Below are 21,304 nucleotides of genomic sequence, written 5' to 3' on the forward strand. Positions count from 1 at the left end.
TCATGTCAAGTTTGATGACTATAGGTCCAAGAATTGTCGAGTTTGCTTTCAAGGTCACTTTGACCTTGACCTCTGACCCCTTAAATCAATAGGGGTCATCTTCTGGTCAGGCCCAACCTCCAAGTCAAGTTTGAGGGCCATGGGCGCAGGCATTGTTGAGTTATCACTCTGGCAACCTTTTATCGTTCAAAGTCACTGTTACCTTGACTTTTGGCCCAATGACCCCTAAAATCTATAGGGGCCATCTACTGGTCAGGCCCAACCTCCAATTCAAGTTTGATGGCCGTGGGTGCAGGCATTGTTGAGTTATCACTCAGACAACCTTTTACCATTGAAGGTCACTGTGACCTTGACCTTTGGCCCGATGACCCCCCAAAACAATAGGGGTCATCTACTGGTCAGGCCCAACCTGCAAGTCAAGTTTGAGGGCCATAGGTGCAGGCATTGTCGAGTAATGACACGGACAACCTTTTACCATTCAAGGTCACTGTGACCTTGACCTTTGGCCCGATGACCCCCAAAAACTTTAGGGGTCATTTACTGGTCAGGCCCAACCTCCAAGTCAATTATGAGGGCCATGGGTGCAGGCATTGTTGAGTTATCACTCGGACAACCTTTTACCATTCAATGTCATTATGACCTTGATCTTTGACCCGATGAGCCCCAAAAACAATAGGGGTCAGCTACTGGTCAGGCCCAACCTCCAAGTCAAGAATGAGGGCCAAGGGTGCAGGCATATTCGAGTTATCACTCGGACATCCTTTTACCATTCAAGGTCACTGTGACCTTGACCTTTGGCCCGATGACCCCCAAAAACAATAGGGGTCATCTAATGGTCAGGCCCAAATTCCATATCAAGTTTGATGACCATAGGTCTAGGCATTGTTGAGTTATCACTCGGACAAGCTTTAAAATTATTTTACCATTAAAGGTCACTGTGACCTTGACCTTTGACCCGATGAGCCCTAAAATCAATAGGGGTCATCTACTGGTCAGGCCCAACCTTCATGTCAAGTTTGATGACCATACGTCCAAGAATTGTTGAGTTATCACTCGGACAAGCTTTGGTCTACCGACGGACCGACCGACCGACATACCGACATGCCTGTGCAAAGCAATATACCCCTCCCCTCTTCTTCGAAGGGGGGCATAAAAATAAAAGTTGTCAAAACGTTTAAACTGTGAGAGTGCAGCTTTAAAAGTGTTGAAATAGCAACCTCATTTTTCACGACGTAAATTAAAAACATTATTGGCCAGCATAATATCCGGATTTCCCTCTATCCGCATAAAATTTAACACTACATGAACCAAGTTTTAATACTTCATTATACATGGTAAAGATCCAGTTAAGAGATTGGTGTATTCACTGCCATAGCAGCCAAATGTATCATAGGTGCTATACAAAGCAGATTTTATAATCTTTGGATGACATTTTTGCTGTTATAATAGGACCCTTTTCATGTGTAGAAAATTGATTCTTTATGTTGCCATGGCAACCACATTTTTGTCTGGCACGTTCGACATATCAAGTTTCTAAACACTTTTTAGTTACATATGTAAAGATTGATTCTAAGTAACATTTTCACTATTTGTCGAACAATAAAATAAAATGATGTGCACGATGTTCGGACGGATATCCCCTGAGGTGAAATCAGTAGGGGGTTAAAATTATTACATAAGGCCCAAAAAAAAAAAATAGATGTGTTTCTGGTGGCATGGAAAAAAAAAGAGGGTCGGTAGGTAGGGATTTTTTTTTTTTTTTTTTTTTTTTTTTTTTTTTTAATCTTTTATCGGATCATAACTATCAGCGAGTAGTATCTTTTCAACTGCTATATAGGGTTAATGTTTGAATTATCAATTTTGTCATGTTTTGCCATATTGAAGCACAGATTTTATTTTGTTTGCAGTTCATGTATTTGTTGTATGTTGTGTTTATGTACTATTTTGATATTGAATATTAAAAATGGAAAATCATTGTGATATTATCTTTTTTATTGACCAGAGTGATGGCTCTATGATATCGACATTCTTGAATCTGTTGGAAACAGCAGTATTCAGCGACACATCAAACATTCATTGTCGCTAAATATCATGTTTTAGAGGAAGACATTCCACGATTTCACCCTTATGATTGCTCTATAGTTAATGGCCCAGTTGTTCGAAACTTAACAGTCTGTTAAACTAACAGTCTGTTAAATTTCAAGACAAGGTACTTTCTTTTATGAAACAAAATTATGAAATATACTTTTAAATGAGAAGAATTATACATAATCTTTCTCCTTTTGGTATAATTTAGTGACATTACGTCATAGAACACTTGTATTAAATACAACCTTGAAATTTAACAGACTTTAGGTTTAACAGACTGTGATGTTTCAGACAACTGGGCCATTGTGTTTTAGAAGCTACACACATCAGTCAATTGTAGAGCTGTGAGTGATAGGTATATCTAAGACAATCAACTCCATATTAAACAAGCAACGTATTTTAACAAAAAGTTTATTCTTTAAAAACTTTAAAATATTCTGACTAGAAGAATTGACTAGAAGACAATGACTATATAAAACACACAGAAAAAAGCCTGGTCAGTTGACATTGTATTTTAAAGTCTCAAGTTGAAAATGGACTGAAACCTGTTCATGCCAGACCATCCATGGTGACCAATACTTTTTTTAAATAATTTGGTAATGATTAATAAAAATCCGAACAGCATCTTAAAAAACAAACCATGAACATATGGAATTATCAGTACATGCCAGTAAAAACAACATATTTACTGTTTATATACTAAACAATTTTTTTTGTTTCAATAGCACACCTTTTATCTCAGTCTATGACTTTTTACCATAAGGTCTGGCATGAACTGGCTATCAAAAACTGGACGACTGAGTAAGCTGAAAATAGCCTCTGCATGACTATTCAACTGGATCTGTTGCAATGGCTGCGATTTCAGTTTCTTTCTCTTGATTTCATTGTAACCTTGGAAACCATCAAAATCTGCCGGTATTGAGGAAACATCCTTGAAACGCAAAGCTGCATCATTGATGGTGGTGTGATGGTTCGTCAAATACCATAAAGCGTTTGTAACTACCTGAAAAAGAATATTTAAAGAGAAACATATAGCAGTTTCTAAAAAAAATTTTACCTTTTGTTTTTGTTTGAGTTTAACGCCGGTTTTAACAAATTTTCAATCATATAACCAGCGGGTAGTTTAGTAAGAAGTGTTCCTGGAATACCAGAACTAACCCAATTTTCTTCGCAAGTAACTACCAACTTCTCCACTTGAAATGATAGGCGGTGGAGAACAAATGAAAGTTGTCACTAAGAACATTCCCCGCCGATTTGAACCTGCAACCTTCAGAACACAGGTTGACCGCTTTACCTTTTTAGCTAGCCGGGCATTTAAAGAGAAACTTATTGCAATTTCTAAGTATTTTTCATACAAAAATAAAGAACTTTCAAAACAGATAAAATTTGTGTTTTAATTCTTTCACTTTAAATAACACTATTATATCACTTTGACATATTTATTAAAGACACTTTGACAATCTAGTTTGTATGGTTTTATGATTTTCATTTTGTACCTGTACAGCATAGACACCTTCATAAGCTACAATACTCCTGTGTAATTTCAGGTTTCTCTGGACAAACATATCCACAACATTGTTGTACATTTCGTCTTTTCTGTTCTGGCTGGAAATAAAAATAAAATACCATACTTTAATATAAAATATAAAACTTTCAGTCTGACAAGTATTCTGAAGGTATTGCATGTAAACCAATAATAATGAATTTTAATTTTGAACCAGTTTGATATTTATACTTTTAAATACTGTTTTTAATATTATTTATGGTGGCTGGATCAACTACTTGCACTTTTAATACCAGCTTCACTAGCACTACTTTACGTTCACATACAATCGCTGGAAACTGACAACTGCCATATTAATGTCTCAGCGATGGAAAAAGAATGACTTGAGGATTATTGTCACATTCAATATTGACTTTTGCAGATTTAAAAAAAAACTTACCAGACAGCTTTTTTTACTGGAGGAACCTTAGCACCGCTCATCAGAATGTTGAAGGCGTTGACCTTTTCTGCTTGGGACACCTTTGTTGGAATGGCTGCGGTCTGTGCACTTGCACAACAACACTTCAGCAGTAGTAATTTTATGTCTTGAAATGCCATCAGGGCACCAATTGTCAAGTCTGGATTGACATCATAAAGTTCATTTGAATGCAAGTTGGTATGGAAAGAAAAAATTAATAAGAAATTACAGAAGATCCCTTAATTTTGGAAATTCTAATCTAGGGGAATACGGACACATCTGCCCCCTCCCCCACTGACTAGGTACATTATTTATTTTAATATTTATTTACATGGGGGTTACAGCAAACCAACACTATATGTAGGTATAAATATATGGCGTCATACAGGACTGAAAATTTTGGTTCTTCATCTCATTTATACATCCAGATAAAATATGAGGTGTAAAATCAAAACTTGCACACCTGCTGGAATCACAGGGATACTGCAAACCAATTGAATTAAGTACGCCCTTGGCTGATGTATAATAATATGTTCATATGAAAGGAGAGTGTCTAAAACATCCCACAAATTGCAATTTGCATTGCTTCAGAATGCAGACTACTTTTCACGTTTCACTGAATCATCAAAGACTCGAGACACTTTTAGTTTTTTTTCTTACCGAAACTTGTGCGTCGATTTTCCCTTTTTCTTGACCATGGATTTCTTCAAAAATATTTCGGATAGTAGCATTTGTTGGGACTTTTTTTATTTGTTTTGATCCCGGCTTGTGTTCGCAAGCCGCAAGCTCTGTAGCGATCAAAAAAGATGAGATATTATTGTTATCATCCGTTAACGCCGCCATTTTGACGCTAAGCTAAAGTATCGGCGAATAGTTTGTGTCGTCGCCGTCTAACATTTACGAATTTTTATATTGTTGTCGTCTTAATTATCATTTGAACCCGAGAACATCGTCGGCGTGGGTCGAAGGGTCATAAAAAAATTACGGTCGGCGGTAAAAAAATACGGTCGGTCGGGCAACCAGAAACACATCTATTTTTTTTTTTGGCCTAATATACAGCATAAAAGTATTTAAGTAATAACCTTTGTAATGGTTCACGGTTATAATACTGTTTACCAAAATAATCAATTTAATGCGATGCAGTCGCATAGCTCTTTATTTTGGTAACAAAATAAATACATACTGACATAACCCTTAAAGCTGCACTCTCACAGATTTACCATTTTTACAACTTTTTTATTTTTTGTCTTGGATACAGCATTTTTTTGCGTAAATATCTGCAAACCAATGATTTAAGATTGCTGACAAAAATCAGATCGTAGATTTTTATATTTACGCTCGAAAACTAATGTTTTATGACTTAAACCGTTACTAACAGTTTAAGAAAAATGCATTAAAAATCATTTTTGAACTTAAATATAAAAATCTATGATCTATTTTTTTGTCAGCCGTCTTTTATACCTGGTTTTTATGCAGTTCCGCAAATACTGCCTCATTCCAAGACAACGAATAAAAAAGTTGACAAAACGTTCAATCTGTGAGAGTGCAGATTTAAAACAGCTTATTATTCGAGGGAATATTTTGTCTACTGATTCAGCCACTATAACAGCTGACTGCTCATTTTTTTTAAGTGAATGTATTGCAGATTTTAAAAATACTGTCATCCCATTGGGCAAAAATATAATTTCGATCTCCAATCACAGGTTCGATGAGTATATACAAATTTATTTTAGCTCGATAATGTGAAGAAAGTTCAGCTTATAGAATCACACCGAGTCTGTTTTCTGGGCAGAGTGTCCATTTTGAGAGGCCATGAGAAAGTACCCCTGATGGGGATTGAACACATTGGGTGAGAGGCGGGCACCAAAACCACTAGACCACTCTCACCCTGATGGGGATCAAACCCAAAACCTCTTGGATGAGAGGCGGACACCTTTACCACTAGACAACTCTCACCCCTATCGTGATAAATCCAATCTATGGAACCCATAGCACAATCACTCTGGTGAACGAGAATGATTAAATTGATGCTGATCCGTGGTCTAGTGGTAACTAACACACTTGACTGGCACTCCAGGGGTAGGAGGTTCGACTCCCATGCAGGCCTACAGCCTATATATTAGTATCAGGTATCACCAGATAAGGTAAATGAAATTATAAAACTATGCTTCATTCGTTATTTTTCAGTACAGTCAAGTTACCCTTAGCGGATCATAACCAATAGCGGATCACTCTCTTGTTGAATACACGCTATATTATTTTATTTAATTGTATTTTTTTCTGAAAATTGGCAGTTATGTACTTTAAAGTGATTGTGAAAATCACAACAAATATTTTTTAATCGAACTAAATCATCTGTATCATACGAACGATCGATGCAACTGTTTACGTGACCCAGTTATTCCGGCCTCAATTTGATTGCAACATGTGCTTTTTCTGAGAACTTTTCGTCCGACTACAATGTGTAAGTGAACAATTTATACATTTTATGAAAGGCCAATATATAACCTGATATATAATCAGTTAATTCATATGTCTTGTATTTAGAATTTAATTGGCATAGTTTTGTTTTCAACAAATCTAGTGATAATTCTTGCTCATTATTTCTCACCTGCAACAGAACTGCTTGATGTTATTGATCATAGAATCTCCAAATTACAATTTTGATTGTAATAAGTACTTTATATGGGTTGTGGTTTTGTTTAGTTGTTTAATGTTTTTACTCAAAGTAGCTTGAATTTTGATTCAAATTGTTGCATCTTTTGCCATCAATCTTGTTCACTCCAGTTTTTGTGATGTCTGTGTATTTCGTTCAGGTTTAAGAAATAGGTTTACCTCATACTATTTCTAACAGCTTTTAACCTGTTACCTCATATCATTGCATAGGTTAGTACCATAATATCAACACCTAGCTCAGGCTAGCTGGTCAAAATTTCTAGTCAACTTGTTATGTGTTTATATATATTTGTTCATATTTTACTTTTTAAAATGTCTGTGATTTAATTCTTGATTATAATGTGATTTACTGTGATTTTATGATTCTGTTATCCTCAATCATTGTCAAATTATTTTTAAATGAAAATAAATGATCTCAATCAAAATGAGTTTATTCTATGCATAGAATTAGTAAATCATATTCATAAAAAGTTCACATATTTACTAGCACATGCATACACAGTTATTATTCATATCCATTTTGAAAATTTTATACAGTTATAAAAAGTCCAAAAGCTCTCAAAATTAACTGGACCTGAGTGTTTTCAGCTGAAAATTTGTTGAAATTATTAAACAAATCGCACATCTTTAAATACATATATGCGATCTCTAGGGACTTGACGTGATACAGACCACCAAAGAAGCATCCTATCATGATATCACCTATAGAATGCATAAAAGAGGGACTAAATATGTGACGCGTCATGAGACTTTTGGCCCGAAACCGATAGCCTCGATATCGAGAAAAACGTGCGCAAAGTTGAAGCGTAAAAAATAAGAAAGTAACGAAGGTTTTATCGTTATAACAACCATTAAACAATTTGTCACCCTATATTGTTCAGTCCAATATAGTCTTTAAAATGTAATGTTCATAGAAATAGTGTTTTTTAACCACTTTCTTTCGTATTGTTTATTACTTTTGGTGTTATCTCCCGTAGTTGTCATGAGCTATTTTTTAACCCAAATTTGAGGATGTAGGTCAAGCTGAACCAAAGGCATTTTCCATCAAATTAGGAATTTGTTGGTAAGTAGAATTATTTTCATTGTTTAAGCATATAATTTAACAAATGTGTATATCTTTAATGTAATGCAATATATTCTAAATTCGGTCAAATGGATGGAAATTGATCGCAGGAAAAGAAAGCGGAAGTGAAATTTGACAGTCTGACATTGAAAATGTAAACAGATCAAAATCTAGCAGATATTCACTTTTTGCATACTTATGATGACTGAAAAAGGACATAATCAATTTTTCATCATCTTACCGCGGCCAACTATCAACACAAGTATTGATGGATTTTACGAATTAATTTTGAATTGCATTTTAACTTTCTTTTTAGCTATGTTGATGAATTTAAAGTTGTAGATAAACTTTTTTTTTGCAATGTTGATTTATGTGCATAACAAACCATCTCATGAGGTTAAGGTACATTGAAAAAAAAATATGTTATGATGAAGATGATCATGATGATTATGAAAATAAAAGACTAATGCAGATGGGGGAAATGTTTATCTAGAATTAGAGCACAATACTCTAAAAGCCAGGACCAATATTAATGACTGTAGCTGCAAGCTGCTTTTTGAGTATGCATGACATTCAGACTAACAGGAAATTTCTTTGGCATGCATTTTTGTGTACATGTTGATCTGCCGGGGCATCACCCCAACTATAAACATTTAATGATTTGTATTTCTGTTAATACATATCTTTAGAACATTATGATCAAATGTAAATTTCAGGTCAAGCACCTGCTGTACATAGAACAACAATCCATTACAGCTTTGACTATGCCAAGCAGGTCTTCTACCCATACTAGGCACAGCAAGAGTGCCCTGCTTTGAAGTGTTCTGTAAATCATATGGTAAATTTTATTTACAAATTGAGTGGTTAATACAGTTTTGCCATTTGACTAAATTATTATTGGGGAAATGGAAAACCTTTATATTTTGTAAATTCACTGAAAAAACAGAGAAGCGCTCACATTTGCTCTGCGGCGCTCTTGTTTAAATATTTTATATCACCTTTATTCAAAGTTCTTACTTGAACATAAAATTAAAGTTTAAATATATATATATCTTTTCTATTTCAAAGTGTGTTTTTTCAGGTTCACAGATATCTCAGTGATGGAGGGTTTAGCTGTTATGTGGCCAATGGTGTGGTACCTCATTTTCAACAACATCCATATAGAGAAGACTCTGCATACCTGCACATTGACAACTATGTTGGGTGGAATAAAAACAATGCAGTCATTGGGTATGATTGACAAAAGCAGTGTTGAAGTACATCACCTATGCACTGCATATTGACACATGAGAACATTAGAATAACAAAACAATGTAAAATTTATTATTTTTTCAATACAAGTAATCAGAAATCTCAAAATATTCATGAGTCTTATAAAAATAGTTGGGCTTAAATCTGTTCTCTTATTTCTCTAAATGTCATGGATTGAAGGCAATCAGTTCAATAAATTGTATGTAATTCTATGTTTAAGGGTCTGATGTATTCTGAAGGGAGAGAAACAGCATTTACTTAAATGAATGCAGGTGACATAAAGTTCAGTGCTGTGTGAGATTTGGTCTGTGGAAGGTAAGTTGTAAGAATGTTGCTTTTTTGTTTTGTTTTTAATTTTGGTGCTTTAAATGTTGATTTAAAGCCAAATTAAAGGATTTTGTGTATACAAATATTGACTTTTGGTACTTTATTTAAACACTGAAGTTGGTTATAATACCTTATTATGTAAAAGAAAGCTTATGTAAAAACAATAGGTATTATATCATAATATAAACAACATGTTTATTTATTCAGACCAAATGGAGGCAGCACACATCCTTTGTGGATTGATGACCTTGGCAAACTGGTTATATTCTTTGACTGGTTGGAGTACACCAAGTGACCCCTGAAGTCCATTCCAAACTTAAGGAAATATCATCACTTCAGGTATAACAAAAGTATTATAGACAGTATCACTGCATGTGTATGTATATCTATGAACATAAGTCAAAAACAATCTTAGATATTTTGTCCATTTTATTCAGATGTGAGTTTTGATGTTCAAATTAATTTGCATAATTTATTCCAAACACTAAGTAATGTACATATATGAACATTATTTTGCAGAACTTCAGCTGACCACCCAGTGAGTGAATTCATGAGAGAGCATGCCAAGGACAGTGAGATTGAAGTTAAAATTGACAAGCCCACAACAATGGCTTTTCCATTGAGAGTACCCTGAACACATCCAACTAAAAGGACTTAATGCAAAAAGGCTCTGATCCCTTAAATAAGTGAAAAAGCTAATATACTGATATGTGATCTTTATAAACTAAATATAAGATTTGAGAATGAGCCTGTTACTGAGCTGATGAAAGCGTGTATCAATTCTTTATTGACAATTATTTATTCAATAGAAACATGTTCATGTGATATGAAGCTACCAGTGATTTTGAGTGAAAAAACTGTGGTTTTAGCAAATGATTGATAGAAGGGTGCTACACCCTGTCTTTTGACGGTAGAGCCCCTCTGCCATAATGGAGACCAGTATATGATTATTATTAATACAAACTTAAAACAATCTGGCAGTTGAAGCCTATAAATGCTTGAATTGAAGACATTTATAGTATTGTTTGTCAATATTAGTTACTTCACAGCCTGATAAAATGTACCTTAGCAACCTTTCAGATTTTCTTCAATATCTTTATTTTTAAAACCTTCATGAACCCTATAAACATTTTCAGCTTTAACTTTTACCTATGAATAAGAATCGAAAATATAATTTGTCATGTACTATGTGACCAATTGCATACCTCTTGAAACTACATAATGACGTGTACATGCTAAGTAGTTAGCATGTTAAATAAATTGTTTTCATTTTTGTAAAATGTAAATGTGCCCATTTATTAACTGATCTAATTTTACAATAGTGTAAATTGTGTAGGATTGTTATGTTTATTTAATTAAGAGTATATATACTACCATTTCATGTTTTATGAGCAATGAATGACTATACAAAAAATCACATTTGAGGTAAATTGGTAAAGTTGGTGTGATTATAATCATGTTTGTGGCCTGTTGCCATGGTAACCAGAATAAAAAACAAACCCTTAAATACCATTCAAATAAGATAAATTATAGTAAATTACAGGGGTAACATACTTTAACTTCTAGATATACATTGGTTTGTATTAGGTGCAAGTTCCAACCTAATGTCAATTTATTGTGAAAAATTGCCAATAAACCATGGTACTTGGCGAACAGTTTTTGTTTATTCGGATTTTTTTTGAATGCCAAATACAAACACCATGTACAGTAAGGTTTGAGTATATCAATTAACAAATCAATTATTATTGAATGCTTCATATGGCATTTATTGTATATTTAAATGCAAATTTAACCCCAAAACGCCTTTTTCAATAATGGTTGCCATGGTAACCAATTAATTTTCATTTATTTTCTCAATAATAATTGAGATTGGTTTTGAAAATTTATTGTTGTCGTTATAATGTGGCAATTGTGTATATTGTAGTGATGAATATTTATAGCATCTGTGAATACAAATGTTTCAATAATTTCTTGAACTATACCGAATTTCCAGCTGTTTCTTAACCAAGTGCCCTTCTAGTTTTTGTCATAGTTTCGTTAAAAATAGGAATTTTTGAATTTTCTTTTCAGTATTTTTATCCTAAAGAATAGTACAGTCAGAAATTACTCATATCTCATTTTCGCCCAAAAAGTGGTTTCGGGCCAAAAATCCCGTGACTGGTCACATATATTTAACAGAAAAGATAAACAAACTGATTGTCAGTTTTGACAGCTAAAATCTCGCTTGAGAGAACCCCCAACATCGGAATGTCACGTGATCTGTTATTGGTAAATTTGATTCGCTAATGCCTCATTTACTCGTACATGCAAACAACGGTCAGTTAATCTGTTTCTGCACTGAAATTGAATTATTTTATGTCAATCAAAAGAGGAAATATTTTTCTTTTCAACTGTAAATGTTGCAATCTCAGAATGTAAAACGTTTGTTCAATGCACAGCATTGTTTCCATACTGATCCGCTAAGGCTAACTTGACTGTACTTGTGTAGATGCATTTTATTATACAGTATTATTCATTGTATTTATAGTTATCATTCTTACCTGATTTATATGTTTGTTGTATAACATTTACATAAAGTTTTATTCTATAAGACTGTATGTTTCTTTGTATATGTTCTGATTATCATGTGTCATGTCTCTTCATATCGGAGGAAATAAAGAATCTCTCTTTACTTTTTGACATGACATTTTAGAATAATAAATGTGATTGTGTTAAAAAAAAAGTACAGTACAGCCTTTTAGCTTACAGAGTCAGTGATAATATCTAAATAATCATACACAAAATTGATGATTATGTGTTACTATGATTCACAGCCAAAATAAAAAGTGAGGTCGGACAAAAAATTTGTTTTGGGGAATGCTGTATTGTGATACATCATTTTAAATATATTTTATAGTAGAATAAGAGACGTATGCTCCAGAACTGTTATTGACACATCTGTATCAGACAATCGGATACTTGAATATGCACCATTGCTGCATTCTCTCTGTCAGATTTTGCAGTTATTGCACCAGTAATGTGCCCTGCTCAAAATTGTCTATATGAATGCATATTTTGACTGAAGTTAAACTAACAGATACCTTTAAACAAGTATTTCAAGTTCTACTGCCTCTAAATCTCTGCCAAGCTGGTAGGTATACCGATTTCCAGGACACGTGCAAATACCTTCTGAAAATAAAGTCATCATAGAAATTTCTTCCGCAACTGTTTCGCGGATTTTTTTTATCCAGCTAAGAAACCAGAAATAAACAAATTAAACAGTTATACATGGATCTTGTAATTCAATGGACCTTGCATTTACCTCCCACGTTAAATATAACCTAAATCTAAACTCTTGACAAGGGCTCATTATTTAATTTCCCACTTAAGCTTTTTCGTAGCCAAGCGTGTTTTTAGATAACCGCCATATTGCTTTCTCATAGAGAGTAGTAAAGGGAAGCAACCGCTGGTAGTCATGATTCACGAATTGAGAGGTGGGTCAAAAGATTTCCCTTGCGCCAGTTTGCGCCAGCGTTTTGGACTAGTCTATTTCCCGAAAAATACAAACAAATGATTTTACAAATGGACTAAACTGTTCACCAGTATTTATATTTATATTTAGATGTCCAGATGGCTTGTCAAAGTTGAGGCTTTTCATTTTGGGCTTCAAAGTCATATTTTCGATTTTCGAAATGTAATCGGACCATACCATCATATCCCCTTATGAAGCCTCTTACATTGACAAAAGGTTTGTTGTAAGAAAAAAATTGATTGGATATTATAAATGGCTTATAAATTAGGTTGAGCTTGCGATTTCCCAGATTTGTGCGGACAAATGCAAAGGTCGCGTAGGTTATTGCGTGAATTCTTAATCAATAATCATCTCATTTAAGAGACTGCAGACGATATTTTTGGTTTATTTATGACAATTGAGCTTTGTTGCATTGATAAACGATAACGTTTATAATATTACAAACATTTAGCATACACATTTTACTTTTACGAAAAGGCATTACAAAAAGGCATGTTTACAAGGTTGACAGATATAACAACGGGCATGCGCGAAAGTGTCCGACCTTGTATGCGCTGGGATAACAAGATGGTTTTTCACAAAGCTTAATGATAGAAAGGCTGGTTTCCTACTATAAAAACAATAAAACATAAACTGAACCGAAATGCAATACTTTTGTCATAAAGAATGACAATTCGTATAATATATATGTATAACTACATGTATGATAAACAAGTCATCTATTCATGACATTTGTGCAACCGTTACATACTGTATCAGTGTATGGATGAATAAGTACAGTAGAATCTATGCGATATAATCAGAACGTATTTTGTTAATTCTAAGCCTTTTTCCCTTTAATAACTTATCTATTATTTTCACCCTCTTAACCAGTATGTATATACATATGTACTTGTTACTTGAAGGTATCAATGGGAAAATGACCTTCAAAGTTTGAGCAGTATACATACACGTAAAACGAAAGCAGTTAGAAGCGTAATAAACAGGTCTAACAGGATCATGAAATAATACGTGAAATGAAACATGATTTTCAAATATTAAACTCAATTAATATGGTTTTGCATTTCCTAATGTCTCTGATTACACATATAATGTGATGCTGATCTAAAAAAGCTGTTAAATTATGTTTAAAAAATCAAAACTCACATTCACGTCCGCTATCCTAGTAACCGAATACGTGACGAATATTAAACAAAGCGCATGCGCGAATCACATGGGCGTCAACCCTTACAGCTCCGGTGCGGGGTGATACAGGAACCAGTGGATTTCACGTGAAATCCACTCAAAACGTGAAATCCACTCAGAACTCATTTATTTTAATTAATAATTATTTTTTATTGTATACATATTGAAAAGTGCCTCATAAAGGGTTTATATTTTCAAATTTTATTGAAATTGGTCAAAAATTGAAGCTAGAGCAATTTCGAGAAGTGAAATCCACTCATAACTCATTTATTTCAATCAATAGTTCTTTTTCTTTTTTGTATACATATTGGACAGTGCCTCATAAAGAGTTTATATTTCAAATTTAATTGAAATTGGTCAAAAAATGAAGAAGTAAAAGCAATTTTTTCGAAAATAGATCGGAAATCGAGTTGAAATCCAGTTTTCGAGAAGTGAAATCCACTCATAACTCAGTTATTTTAATTAATAATTAGTTTTTATTGTAATAATATTGGAATAAAATTGCTCTAACTTCTTCATTTTTTGACCAATTTCAATAAGTTTTGAAATATAAACCCTTTATGAGGCACTTTTCAATATGTATACAATAAAAAATATTAATTAAAATAAATGAGTTCTGAGTGGATTTCACGTTTTGAGTGGATTTCACGTGAAATCCACTGGATTCCTGTATCACCCTGTACCCCTTACAACTCGGCTTTCTCCGGCAAGATTCAAAATAGACCACATACACATTCAAATTGGGGTCGTGCTAAAAGGCTGACCAAATGGCTGCCAATATAGATATAGAGGGAAAAGGCTGACCAGGCCAGAAAAGGCTGACCAGAAAAATGAGAATGGATTTTTTTTAAATATTTTATTATTTTTTTGTTGTTTTATTTATTTCTGTGTACAATTTTTATTATTATAATTGATATATTATTAATATATTATAAATTATAAGAGCGTTTAGTTGAAGATGGATGACTTTTCGTAACGTTTTTGTAAGAAAAGGTATCCATTGATTGATTGATTGATTTATTGATTGATTGATTGGTTAAATAAATGGCATATAAGCCACAATCTATTGCATTGTCTTGTTTTTGGACTGTAGGTACAACGATATTCAGACAGTCTTCATTTTTCCCATAAATCTGCGAAAGTTGAATTTTTATATATAAAATGCATAAAAGAGGGACTAAATATATTTAACAGAAAAGATAAACAAACTGATTGTCAGTTTTGACAGCTAAAATCTCGCTTGAGAGAACCCCCAATATCGGAATGTCACGTGATCCGTTATTGGTAAATTTGATTCGCTAATGCCTCATTTACTCGTACATGCAAACAACGGTCAGTTAATCTGTTTCTGCACTGAAATTGAATTATTTTATGTCAATCAAAAGAGGAAATATTTTTCTTTTCAACTGTAAATGTTGCAATCTCAGAATGTAAAACGTTTGTTCAATGCACAGCATTGTTTCCATACTGATCCGCTAAGGGTAACTTGACTGTACTTGTGTAGATGCATTTTATTATACAGTATTATTCATTGTATTTATAGTTATCATTCTTACCTGATTTATATGTTTGTTGTATAACATTTACATAAAGTTTTATTCTATAAGACTGTATGTTTCTTTGTATATGTTCTGATTATCATGTGTCATGTCTCTTCATATCGGAGGAAATAAAGAATCTCTCTTTACTTTTTGACATGACATTTTAGAATAATAAATGTGATTGTGTTAAAAAAAAAGGTACAGTACAGCCTTTTAGCTTACAGAGTCAGTGATAATATCTAAATAATCATACACAAAATTGATGATTATGTGTTACTATGATTCACAGCCAAAATAAAAAGTGAGGTCGGACAAAAAATTTGTTTTGGGGAATGCTGTATTGTGATACATCATTTTAAATATATTTTATAGTAGAATAAGAGACGTATGCTCCAGAACTGTTATTGACACATCTGTATCAGACAATCGGATACTTGAAAATGCACCATTGCTGCATTCTCTCTGTCAGATTTTGCAGTTATTGCACCAGTAATGTGCCCTGCTCAAAATTGTCTATATGAATGCATATTTTGACTGAAGTTAAACTAACTGATACCTTTAAACAAGTATTTCAAGTTCTACTGCCTCTAAATCTCTGCCAAGCTGGTAGGTATACCGATTTCCAGGACACGTGCAAATACCTTCTGAAAATAAAGTCATCATAGAAATTTCTTCCGCAACTGTTTCGCGGATTTTTTTTATCCAGCTAAGAAACCAGAAATAAACAAATTAAACAGTTATACATGGATCTTGTAATTCAATGGACCTTGCATTTACCTCCCACGTTAAATATAACCTAAATCTAAACTCTTGACAAGGGCTCATTATTTAATTTCCCACTTAAGCTTTTTCGTAGCCAAGCGTGTTTTTAGATAACCGCCATATTGCTTTCTCATAGAGAGTAGTAAAGGGAAGCAACCGCTGGTAGTCATGATTCACGAATTGAGAGGTGGGTCAAAAGATTTCCCTTGCGCCAGTTTGCACCAGCGTTTTGGACTAGTCTATTTCCCGAAAAATACAAACAAATGATTTTACAAATGGACTAAACTGTTCACCAGTATTTATATTTATATTTAGATGTCCAGATGGCTTGTCAAAGTTGAGGCTTTTCATTTTGGGCTTCAAAGTCATATTTTCGATTTTCGAAATGTAATCGGACCATACCATCATATCCCCTTATGAAGCCTCTTACATTGACAAAAGGTTTGTTGTAAGAAAAAAATTGATTGGATATTATAAATGGCTTATAAAATAGGTTGAGCTTGCGCTTTCCCAGATTTGTGCGGACAAATGCAAAGGTCGCGTAGGTTATTGCGTGAATTCTTAATCAATATCATCTCATTTAAGAGACTGCAGACGATATTTTTGGTTTATTTATGACAATTGAGCTTTGTTGCATTGGTAAACGATAACGTTTATAATATTACAAACATTTAGCATACACATTTTACTTTTACGAAAAGGCATTACAAAGAGGCATGTTTACAAGGTTGACAGATATAACAACGGGCATGCGCGAAAGCGTCCGACCTTGTATGCGCTGGGATAACAAGATGGTGTTTCACAAAGCTTAATGATAGAAAGGCTGGTTTCCTACTATAAAAACAATAAAACATAAATTGAACCGAAATGCAATACTTTTGTCATAAAGAATGACAATTCGTATAATATATATGTATAACTACATGTATGATAAACAAGTCATCTATTCATGACATTTGTGCAACCGTTACATACTGTATGGATGAATAAGTACAGTAGAATCTATGCGATATAATCAGAACGTATTTTGTTAATTCTAAGCCTTTTTCCCTTTAATAACTTATCTATTATTTTCACCCTCTTAACCAGTATGTATATACATATGTACTTGTTACTTGAAGGTATCAATGGGAAAATGACCTTCAAAGTTTGAGCAGTATACATACACGTAAAACGAAAGCAGTTAGAAGCGTAATAAACAGGTCTAACAGGATCATGAAATAATACGTGAAATGAAACATGATTTTCAAATATTAAACTCAATTAATATGGTTTTGCATTTCCTAATGTATCTGATTACACATATAATGTGATGCTGATCTAAAAAAGCTGTTAAATTATGTTTAAAAAATCAAAACTCACATTCACGTCCGCTATCCTAGTAACCGAATACGTGACGAATATTAAACAAAGCGCATGCGCGAATCACATGGGCGTCAACCCTTAGCTCCGGTGCGGGGTGATACAGGAATCCAGTGGATTTCACGTGAAATCCACTCAAAACGTGAAATCCACTCAGAACTCATTTATTTTAATTAATAATTATTTTTTATTGTATACATATTGAAAAGTGCCTCATAAAGGGTTTATATTTTCAAATTTTATTGAAATTGGTCAAAAATTGAAGCTAGAGCAATTTTTCGATTTTTTTTCGAAAATAGATCGGAAATCGAGGTGAAATCCAGATTTCGAGAAGTGAAATCCACTCATAACTCATTTATTTCAATCAATAGTTCTTTTTCTTTTTTGTATACATATTGGACAGTGCCTCATAAAGAGTTTATATTTCAAATTTAATTGAAATTGGTCAAAAAATGAAGAAGTAAAAGCAATTTTTCGAAAATAGATCGGAAATCGAGTTGAAATCCAGTTTTCGAGAAGTGAAATCCACTCATAACTCAGTTATTTTAATTAATAATTAGTTTTTATTGTAATAATATTGGAATAAAATTGCTCTAACTTCTTCATTTTTTGACCAATTTCAATAAGTTTTGAAATATAAACCCGTTATGAGGCACTTTTCAATATGTATACAATAAAAAAATATTAATTAAAATAAATGAGTTCTGAGTGGATTTCACGTTTTGAGTGGGTTCACGTGAAATCCACTGGATTCCTGTATCACCCTGTACCCCTTACAACTCGGCTTTCTCCGGCAAGATTCAAAATAGACCACATACACACTCAAATTGGGGTCGTGCTAAAAGGCTGACCAAATGGCTGCCAATATAGATATAGAGGGAAAAGGCTGACCAGGCCAGAAAAGGCTGACCAGAAAAATGAGAATGGATTTTTTTTAAATATTTTATTATTTTTTTGTTGTTTTATTTATTTCTGTGTACTATTTTTATTATTATAATTGATATATTATTGATATATTATAAATTATAAGAGCGTTTAGTTGAAGATGGATGACTTTTCGTAACGTTTTTGTAAGAAAAAGTATCCATTGATTGATTGATTTATTTATTGATTGATTGATTGGTTAAATAAATGGCATATAAGCCACAATCTATTGCATTGTCTTGTTTTTGGACTGTAGGTACAACGATATTCAGACAGTCTTCATTTTTCCCATAAATCTGCGATAGTTGAGTTTTTAGCCCATCCGGAATAATTCTATCATCACGTCGTTCGTTTCCCATGCTGTCGATTAAATAAGTTTTATTCTTATGCTCATATGTCATTAAGTTTCACAAATGATCAACTGTATCCTACTATTATATCATACATGTATTAACATTACTTTTTAAATATTTTCTTTCCGAATTAAACAACATCTACTATCTACTATCGTTGTTAGTTAGAGTTTGAAAAAGGCGGACCGTGATAGTCAGCGAATAACATAACAAATACAGGCTGACCGTGTTTGTCAGCGATAAGATATTACGCTATGTAAATGCTCGAAAAAGGCTGACCAGGTTGGTCAGCGATAAGAAATACATGTTTCCAATTACATTGTGTCATTAAGTTTCACAAATGATCAACTGTATCCTTCTATTATATCATATATGTATTAACATTACCTTTTTAAATATTTTCTTTCCGAATTAAACAACATCTAAGATCGTTGTTAGTTAGAGTTTCGAAAAAGGCGGACCGTGATAGTCAGCGAATAACATAACAAATACAGGCTGACCGTGTTGCTCAGCGATAAGATATTACGCTATGTAAGTGCTCGAAAAAGGCTGACCAGGTTGGTCAGCGATAAGAAATACATGTTTCCAATTACATTATGTCATTAAGTTTCACAAATGATCAACTGTATCCTTCTATTATATCATACATGTATTAACATTACCTTTTTAAATATTTTCTTTCCGAATTAAACAACATATACTATCTACTATCCTTGTTAGTTAAAGTTTCGAAAAAGGCGGACCGTGATAGTCAGCGAATAAAATAACAAATACAGGCTGACCGTGTTAGTCAGCGAAAAGATAAGATTAAGTTTCACAAATGATCAACTGTATCCTTCTATTGTAACATAGATGTATTAATCAACATCCATTAAAATTATATAGATTGCATAAGAGTGGGTCTTTTGAAACATTATCAAGTAATTTGAACATGATTTAAATAGTCTTTTAGCTTCATTTATGAAAAATGAATCGTTCACTAATTCAACATTAGTACCCAAAACAATACAATTTTTATACCAAATATAGTACATCGATTTCACACCCGGGGCGCTAATTGCTCCTCGTGGCAGTTTTATTGTCACTTAGTGACAATTTCTCGCTTGATTAATCATAATGGAAAGGATTGTTGCTCACGAACAACAGTTTGCATATCTTGTATTTGTTATTCACGAATAAAACAAGACTATACAACAGATTAAAGAGATTAATCTTCTAATTAAATTTGATCAATTAGGAATGGGCAAACTTCAAACACCTTTAATATGTTTGTTTGAAGTAGAACAATTTTTCACAAGTTGTAAACATAACTTTTTCTAGCAAAGTCCATAATTATATTAATTATTTAAATATTGAATTGACTTAATTACGCCAATTACGATAAGTTATAACAAGGAACAACTTTAATAATATCGTGTAAACTTCTCACACATTCGCCAAACCCGTGCAATTGCTACCATGAAAGTCACTTTACTTGAGGGGTTTGTTTTGTTTATTTCAATTACTCATATTTACAGATCTATACAAAGTTATGCAAAGCTGTACATATTTATATCAATTGTTATCTATAAATTGATAATTTAATAAAATAAAATGTATCGCATCGACTTGAATTATTGAATTATTCGATATCAATACAGTATACTGTAAGAAGAAGACATAGATCAGAAGAGAAGAAAGATAGTTGAAGAATTGAAGATAGATGAAGATAATGTACTTAATGAAGACCAGAAACAGAAATTGAATACCTTACTTTTCCACCATCGTGATATATTCAGTACTAGTGATACAGACATAGGCAGATGCAATTTTTTCAAACACCGAATTGAATTGATAAATCCTTTACCATTTAAGCAGAGGCACCGTCAAATACCACCTGCTATGGTAGAAGAGGTCAGATCACATTTAGAACAGTTGTTGTCATGTGGCATCATACGGCCATCAAAGTCACCATGGGCTTCACCAGTAGTCTTAGTTAGAAAGAAAAATGGAAAATTACGGCTATGTGTGGATTACAGAATGCTAAATGAACGGACAGTTAAAGATGCCTATGGTCTGCCTAGGATAGAAGAGATGTTTGACTGCTTACACAGGGCGCGCTACTTCACTACAATGGACATGAAAAGTGGATACCATCAACTACCAATGGAGGAAGAACACATAGAGAGAACTGCTTTCACAGTAGGACCACTGGGACACTTTGAAAATCAGTTTATGCCTTTTGGATTAACTAATGCCCCTGCCAGTTACAGTAGACTGATGAATGAATGTCTAGGTGAAATGAACATGTCCATCTGTAT

General features: G+C 33.3%; 1 protein-coding gene and 1 long non-coding RNA gene across 6 annotated transcripts in view; one reads left to right on the plus strand and one right to left on the minus strand.

Annotated features, from left to right (window-relative positions):
* The window catches only part of LOC128203280 (uncharacterized), a 32,925-nt gene extending 15,176 nt beyond the window's left edge, over positions 1–17,749 (minus strand). The window contains exons 1-6 of one of the 5 annotated variants that reach the window (XM_052904624.1): positions 17,728–17,749; positions 16,160–16,247; positions 12,447–12,534; positions 4,032–4,209; positions 3,585–3,693; positions 2,819–3,091 (exon numbers count right to left, since the gene is read on the minus strand). The gene's annotated coding sequence lies outside the window, so the exon portion shown is untranslated. Of the gene's footprint in view, positions 1–2,818; positions 3,092–3,584; positions 3,694–4,031; positions 4,210–4,709; positions 4,838–12,446; positions 12,535–14,023; positions 14,060–16,159; positions 16,248–17,727 lie in introns of those variants that run through there. The other 4 variants (XM_052904621.1, XM_052904622.1, XM_052904620.1 and 1 more) reach the window with 4 other exon arrangements.
* Positions 7,613–10,339, plus strand: LOC128203291 (uncharacterized). The gene is made up of 6 exons (XR_008255908.1): positions 7,613–7,788; positions 8,505–8,626; positions 8,870–9,018; positions 9,260–9,354; positions 9,574–9,705; positions 9,886–10,339. It is a non-coding gene; the product is annotated as an uncharacterized LOC128203291 (long non-coding RNA).
* Positions 17,750–21,304: the final 3,555 nt, after the last annotated feature.

Source organism: Mya arenaria, chromosome 9 (assembly GCF_026914265.1).
Source record: "Mya arenaria isolate MELC-2E11 chromosome 9, ASM2691426v1".
Taxonomy (NCBI): domain Eukaryota; kingdom Metazoa; phylum Mollusca; class Bivalvia; order Myida; family Myidae; genus Mya; species Mya arenaria.